This window comes from Cynara cardunculus (genome assembly GCF_001531365.2).
Source record: "Cynara cardunculus var. scolymus isolate 2C chromosome LG 6, CcrdV1, whole genome shotgun sequence".
In the NCBI taxonomy this organism is placed as follows: domain Eukaryota; kingdom Viridiplantae; phylum Streptophyta; class Magnoliopsida; order Asterales; family Asteraceae; genus Cynara; species Cynara cardunculus.
The window spans coordinates 10,433,410-10,441,220 of NC_037533.1; the positions used below are offsets into that span (position 1 = coordinate 10,433,410).

General features: G+C 38.9%; 1 pseudogene; it reads left to right on the top strand.

Moving 5' to 3' along the window:
• Nucleotides 1–2,107: 2,107 nt before the first annotated feature.
• The window catches only part of LOC112514138, a 10,499-nt pseudogene continuing 4,795 nt past the window's right edge, over nt 2,108–7,811 (top strand).

The window sequence follows — 7,811 nt, forward strand, 5'->3', positions numbered from 1 at the left end:
ACTGTAAAATTTCACCTATTGATCTGTTTCTGCTGTTGATTTGTTCCTACTGTTGATCTGTCTCTACTGTGTTGATAGTATATAGATACACACACACATGTAACATGGCTGTTTGGTTGTTATTTTCCGCACAAGATGATGCAGTCCCAAACATAATGCAGTCCTAAACATGGGGCCAGATGTGTGTGTGTGTAAGAGGATGCAACTTGTTTACATGCTGGGGGGCTATTTACACCATTTACTGTTGATGGCTAACCATATTTGATATCAAAAACAGTAAATGGTGTAAACAACAGGTATACGTATACCAATTAGTTTTGGTAGAGTATTTTTGGTTGATGATTCTTTTGTAGAACTAGAAGAGAAACCATGTATATGTATGTCTCTTTATCTGCAAACATGCCCTCAACTCAACAACTCTTAACATGCATCATCACATGGAACACAATACAAAAACATAATGTTGTAGGTTTATGAAACAGAAACAGAAACAAAATGTTGTTTCCATCGGCTGTATAGCTGTTGTTATGTGGACAGTGTGTGTGTGCCAAAGCATACATACCCCTGTGCCTTGGCAAACAGCAGGTATAAGAAACTAAGTTATCACATGTTTAACAGTAAAGGGAAGTAGTATATCTGATATGTATGTTTAACAATATGTGATTGATATAAATTGTTAAAGCCTTTGATCAGAGTTAAATCATATAAAGGTTTCAAATTCAAATTCAGCCCCCCTAAAATCTCCCAAAAATCTCTCAGCCCCGTCCCAAATTCAAATTCATGTTTTTGTTTTTGAGGTTGAGTTAAATCATATAAAGGTTTCAACTTTGAAAGTTTCTTACAGAGTTTGCGATATGTATTTTAAAGATTTCAGGACAATGGTTGTATGTATTTTTGATCGATTGTGGGTTCTAAGTCTGGTTGAAAAACATGGTCACTTATGAGATATAATGGTGAGATAACCTGAAAATGTTCCAAAGGCATTTTCCTTTCAAACTTATATACGTGTCTATGGTCTATAATCAAACTTACGGTTAGTTTAGTTTTTCAACTGCTTTGTTTCCATGTTCTGGTTGTGCATGAAATTATTTGACAAGTAAAAAAATTTCTAGAGAAGACATGCCAAATAACTTGTATAGATTTGTAATGTAAGATGCTAAATTTGATTCCTTAGGGTCTGGTAAGATTACAAGTTGAAACTTCAAAATCCATCTAACTGTTGCTTCTTGCGAGACATTGTGTTTATGGCATTATTTGATTGAAACTTTAAGTCCATGTTTATAGGATTATCTTGTTCAAACATAAAGTCCAAGTTAATGTTGTGGTTGAAAAACTTCACAAAGTTATTAACATAAGCCTAAAATTTGGAAGGTGAATTGTAAAGCCGAAGTTGAATGCCACATTTCTCTTCGTCCTCTCTGAGCAACTTAATCTTTATTGGCTATTGATGTAGTAAATGTTTGTTCTTAAAGATGATTAGGATGGAGTAGAAGCTGATTTTAATGTTGAGTGTTATTGTTTTGAGTGCAGTAAACAGCAACAAGGTGCAACCTTGGTTTACGGATTTTGTAGGCTCAAAATTTGTAGCTAAAGGGACTATTTTGTGTGTAAAACTCAGAAGTTAAAGGGGCTTTTTTCTGGCTGAAAATCAGCAGCTACGGGGCTGCTTTCTGGCAAAAAATCGGCAGCTAATGAAGCTGTTCAATGGATAAAAAATCAGCAACTAAAGGGCTGTTTTGTTGCTAAAGATCAGCAGCAACATCGAAGTTGGATCATAATTGGATTGTTTCGTCTTCTTCTTATGTTCAATTCAAAACCCTAGAAATATTTCCTCCCAACCCAAGTACTGATTTCTTGTTGTATCTTTGGATTGCATGCTTATAGTTGAGTACTTCAATATTCATTTGCTCAGTCAAGATCATAGAATTATTCATCATTCTGAGTATCAGAGATTGATTTGTTTCATAGCAGCTAATGTGTGTTAATCAACTGCTTTCTATTTATACTTTACTCAGAGCATACCAATCAACCCTCTTCTGCTGTTAGTTTATAAGGGTGGACTTTTAACTGATTTTGAAATTCTCTTATAGATATTCACTTTCATATGATGGAATGAGGTTCAATCAATAATGATCTGGAGTTCGTTGCTCCTTCGAATCGGATTCAGAATCTTGTTTTGGTTGGAAGGACAGGTAATGGTAAAAGTGCAACCGAGAACAGTATCCTTGGAACGAAGGAATTACTATAAAGGGTTAGCTCAGCTGGTGTAACTAGTACTTCTAAGCTGAGGACAACTGTGCTGAAAGATGGCCAGATGCTCAATGTGATAGATACTCCAGGTATTGGTATTAGCAAAACTAAAACATAAGATAGGATGGTAGGCATGTTTTCATCTTGTTAATCTGTTGCTTGCTAAAATATATGGGAATTGGGTCATGTTGGTCCCTTGAGGGTCTACAAGATAAGTAAAACAGTTTGTAGAGGGGGGGGGGGATGAATACAAACACAATATTTTCAAATTTAAAATTTATATTGATAAAGAAGATCAATACAAATTTTACAAGACTGTTTGCTAAAAGATAAGGTAAGAAAACCTATCTAAACAATCTTTGGTTACACACAGATTCTTAGCAAAAGAGAAAAGAAATGCTGTAAGAAAAGTTCCTTTACTTAAGCTAGAAAATGCTCAAAGCAAAAATTAGGTTTAGAGAGTGAGTTGTGCGCACTCTGCATGGAGAAAAAACACTTCTATTTCTACCTAGTGCATTAAATGTTTATTTAATGCAAAATGGTAGGATTAGAGTGCGTGTCAAGCCTTAAGAGGAAGGCTTGTCCTTTGCTACAGTGAATAGTACAAAAGTACTATACATGAGCGAACATCCTTACCTAAAGTTGGTGGGTCATAGAGTCAACTAGTCGGCTCCATACCGTACCAAAGTTAACAACAATCGTGCTAAGCAAGCTTCCTTTGATCGTTGAATGCTGGAATAACCTGAAGGTCTCTTCAGCATTCGCTGAGGCTTGAGTATTCACACATATGTAGATAGGCTTGAAATCACTGATTATCGCTTCAGATCACGTACTTGCCAGTCCCTAATCTTCAGTTTCAGTCTTCGACATTAGCTGAAGGTTCTTTGGTGTGAGTGTTGTCTTTTTGAAGGATCGCTGTCTCTGATTGAATTACAATACAAGTTCTTCAGCGATCACTTAACAGGCTCAATGATGATCACTGGAACTGAAAAGACAGAAACATAAATACAACATATAAGTGAAAAGGGATTATCATCAAATCACTGAGAGAGAGGATCAACAATATCCTCCTATTTGATGATAACAAGACAACATAGAGAAGGTTGTCTTATCAAATAATAGTAAAAAAAGTTACATATAAAGTACATGTCCCTTTTTACTATTTTGAGATTTTTTTCAGTGAGTCAGTCTCAGCTTGAGAATTTTTCTTAAGTTATATCTAAGAGAAAATTACAAGTATGGAAACTGAAACTGAAAGCTTATTCGCTGACATATAAATTGTCAGTGAATGTAAAAATTAACACTGAAACTCATAGACTTGTGTCCATATTACTTTTTTCAGGGATATTTTTCAGTGAAGTACATGAAATACTCATTTTATTATCATTGGTAATATTACAAGTATTAGAGTACATGTCTAGTGCTTACAAACTATAAGTATAATCACTGAAAGAAGACATAGTACAAAAAGTTATAAGGAAAAGTAGATTGTTGTTACAAAAAGAGAACTTATCTAGAACACTTAGATCTATGTAGCTAGGTACATCTTCACCAAGGTTTCTTCGACGTAGGCATTCCCTTCGTATCTTCAGATCGATGACTTTTCCAGGCATGCTATCATCTATCCAGAGCAAGAGGTAAACCAAATGACTCATGGACATAGATGTAGCTTTGACATTCTCTAAAATCTGACTTCACCTTCATAGTCAAGGAATATAACTTCTAACTCAGGTTTAAAATGCATAACATTGGGTGTATAAGGACCCTTATCTGGCAAGTCAAGATTCAGCATAGAAATGTCTGTACTCTGGTGACCCTTCAGGACTTCATCTAAGGAGAAACTTGTTTCATGTTTGTTCCTTAGGAATGGTCCATCATTAGGATCAGAGAGCTTGAGTTTCTTGTTCCCACCTTTCTTCAGAGATGGCCTGTCAGAGACCACGACATACCTGGACATCCTTTTGATGAGCTCGCTGATGGTGTCCTTGATAATTGTCTTGTGTCTTGACTTGGATCGCTGAATGGCTTGCCTGATCTCCATCCATTCACTGCATCCATAACGGCCAAGGTAGGAAGGGTACTCGGTGATGGCATCAAGATTGTCCCTGGTAATGAGCATTGAGACCAGTGTTCCACCGTCTTTTGAACGTCCGCTGATGCTGACGCTGATAATTGGGCGGGGACTGATTCTCTTCTTTAACTTTGCTTCGCTCCACCTCTTGTCCTTTTCCATCGCTTCAGGTTCTTCTCATGCTCAGCTTCTGCAATTGAAAGAAGTTTAGCCTGGGCTTGGACAGCGTTCACCGTTTTCTTGGACTTTTTCTTGGGGAGGACCTTCGCAACTAGTGACTTGGCCAGCTTCAAGCTGTCTCCAGTCTGCTTCTTCTGAAGCTCTAGCTTTGCTTCAGCCCGCAATGCCTTGAGTCTTTCAGCTTCAGAAAGGAAGTCGAACTCACCACCACTAAAGGTACGAAGAGGAATTTTTACTCTAGTCTGGTCGAGTGACTCCTTTAGCTGAGTCACCTGCTGGTCGGTAGGAGCACTGGAGATAGGGTAATCAGGGACCCACTCCAGTCGACCGCAGGTGGTTGATGGAATTTAAAGTTGATATTTTGAAGTAATTACTACCTGAGAGGTAGAATCTTCAAATAAATGTTGTTGAGGGATATTGAACAATACCTTCAAGTTTCCTTCTTTAGCGACCGCCTTGCCTTTCGACTTGGGGTCCTGGTTCCCTGATGGAGTAGATTCACCTTGCCTTTGCTCCCCCTGGGATGCAGAATCCCTGAGAGCAACTCCCTTGGTGGCGGTTGATGGTTTCTGATACTTGATGGTAAAGTCATCTTCATCATCATCGTCGTCGACGCCATCTAGGTCACTTTCGGGGTCTGGAATGGTAGGTTCATCATCTTTATCATCATCATCATCTTCGTCTTCATCAACATCATCATCACCAACAACAATGATGGAAGAAGCATCATCCTTAGGGATGGCATCGACAACCTCAGTTGGAGCAGCTTTGATGGTCGGGATTACAAGAGCAGCAACCGCTTCAGCTCTAGGAGCCTCAGCTTCAGCGTCACCTGTAGCTGATACTGGACCAACAGCCTTAGAAGGAGCAGGAGCAGCATCAGATGATCCACCAGCGTTGGACCTCATCTCTCCCTTTCTGGCTAAGACTTGAGAGAATTGGCCAAAGAGTTCGTCCAAGCACTGACGCTGGAGAACCATTACCTCTTCTAGCCTTGACAGAGCACCGACTAGAGTTGTCGTTGCCTCATGCGTCTCATAGAGCTGGGCACGATAATCAGCAGAGAAAGAAGGTAGGATCACTGGAGCTGGTTGATGGACAACATCTAGGATCTGTTGTAGAAGACCAGTCTGCTGAACGGCTATAGCCTGAGCATCGTCAGCCCTAAGATCAATAAGGAGACAATTAAAACGTTGATGTACTTCGGACAGCGTCTCARMCTTTCCACAGAGAAAGCTTTCGTACTGTCTTACTAGATTGATCTTTCTGGTCTCTTGAACCTGAGTGGTTTCTTCATATTGAACAAAAAGTGTGTCCCACATGGATTTAGAAGATTTGAGCTTCATCACTGAGTGACAAATCTCATCAGGAAGAGATATAGCTATTATAGACCGAGCACGCGTGTCTATAGCTATTCTCTTCTTGTCTTCATCGCTCCACTGATGAGAGAGCTTTGGAATCTGCCGTTCAGGAATCACGGCAGTCGTAGCTGTTGCAGGAACAGCCGGAGCAATAACAAATGGAATATATGGTCCATTTTCTATGTAATGTGGAATTTCAGGATCCACACCTTCAAGAAAGAGGGACATCCGATTCTTCCAGAGACTAAAGTTGTCACGGACAAACCRGGGAGGTTTGGCAAGAGAGCCATTGTCTTGTGTGTGTGTGTTTATAATTTGTAAAGCCATTTGTAAGCGGTAAAGTTATCTAAGGAAAGAGATAAACTAATGCAGAAAACAGCTAAACAGATAGAGAGAAGAAAACACTGCTCTGATACCACTTGTTGGTCCCTTGAGGGTCTACAAGATAAGTAAAACAGTTTGTAGAAAGAGGGGGGGGGGGAAATGAATACAAACAAAATATTTTCAAATTTAAAATGTATATTGATAAAAAAGATTAATACAAATTTTACAAGACTGTTTGCGGAAAGATAAGGTAAAAAAACCTATCTAAACAATCTTTAGTTACACACAGATTCTTAGCAAAAGAGAAAAGAAATGCTGTAAGAAAAGTTCCTTTACTTAAGCTAGAAAATGCTCAAAGTAAAAATTAGGTTTAGAGAGTGAGTTGTGCGCACTCTGCATGGAGAAAAAACACTTATATTTCTACCTAGTGCATTAAATGTTCATTTAATGCAAAATGGTAGGGTTAGAGTGCGTGTCAAGCCTTAAGAGGAAGGTTTGTCCTTCGCTAAAGTGAATAATACAAAAGTACTATACATGAGCAAACATCCTTACCTAAAGTTGGTGGGTAATAGAGTCAACTAGTCGGCTCCGTACCGTACCAAGGATGATTTACAAATGAGGGGAAGCCTTCCTTTTACAGTGAAGGAAAAGGCACCCTTATGCAAGCATGACATAAGCATGACAAAAGCTAGTAATAATTCAAACTAGAAAACAAACTAAATGAGGTAAGCACTTACATCACAACTAGGTGACTACAAGCTTACATCATTATTACATCACAAATTTGTCTTTAAGTCAAGACACTTATTAACTACGATAATTATTTCCAGCGAGAGTCAGGATAGATGAATCGTCTTCATAAGGATCATACATATTTTCTCCGGGATCATAACGTTCATCATCTTCATTATCGTCTTCATCATCGGAAGTGTCCAATTTCTTTGTGAGATGAGTCTGGTACCAGTCTTTAAGTGCTTTATCCCATGATGCAGAAACTGGGTGATCGGAGGGCCAAAGACTTTCATTATTTAGGACTTGTTCTGGGATTGAATCTGGATCAACTAGGTTAGCACTGGCTAGAATCCACCTTGTTTCTATATATTGTTTTGGTTGGGACCATTCATAGTGCGAGCTGCCTGGGTTGCGGTCATTCCATTCATGAATGAATGACAATGGAGAGTGGTAGACCAGCGATTGTGGTTGTCGAAGAGCCGTATGTGGTAAGAAGGAGCAGGGACTTCTAAACATGATTACAACATAGGTCTTGAAACAGACAGCTAATCGTTGAATCCATTGATGAGCCGGGAGGAACCACTGGAGAAGGGTGAACACGTTCTTTGCCCCTGGGGGCGGACTATCAAACTGACATTGAAAAATGTAGCTGAGTAGTTTGGCTGAGTTGAACGATATTGCTATGGTATGAGACTCGAAAAGATACCAAAAGAAACAAAGGACTTCTTTTGGTAACCTATGTAAGTCATGGATATGGAAGACATTTAGGTATGGGTAATCCGGATGGAACTGAAGGTTTCTCATGAACAGGCCATGCTTCTTTAGTATGATGGTGAAAAACGTTTTGTAATTCAACTGGGACCTCTCTCTTAAAGTGAGATCAGCAATGGTTT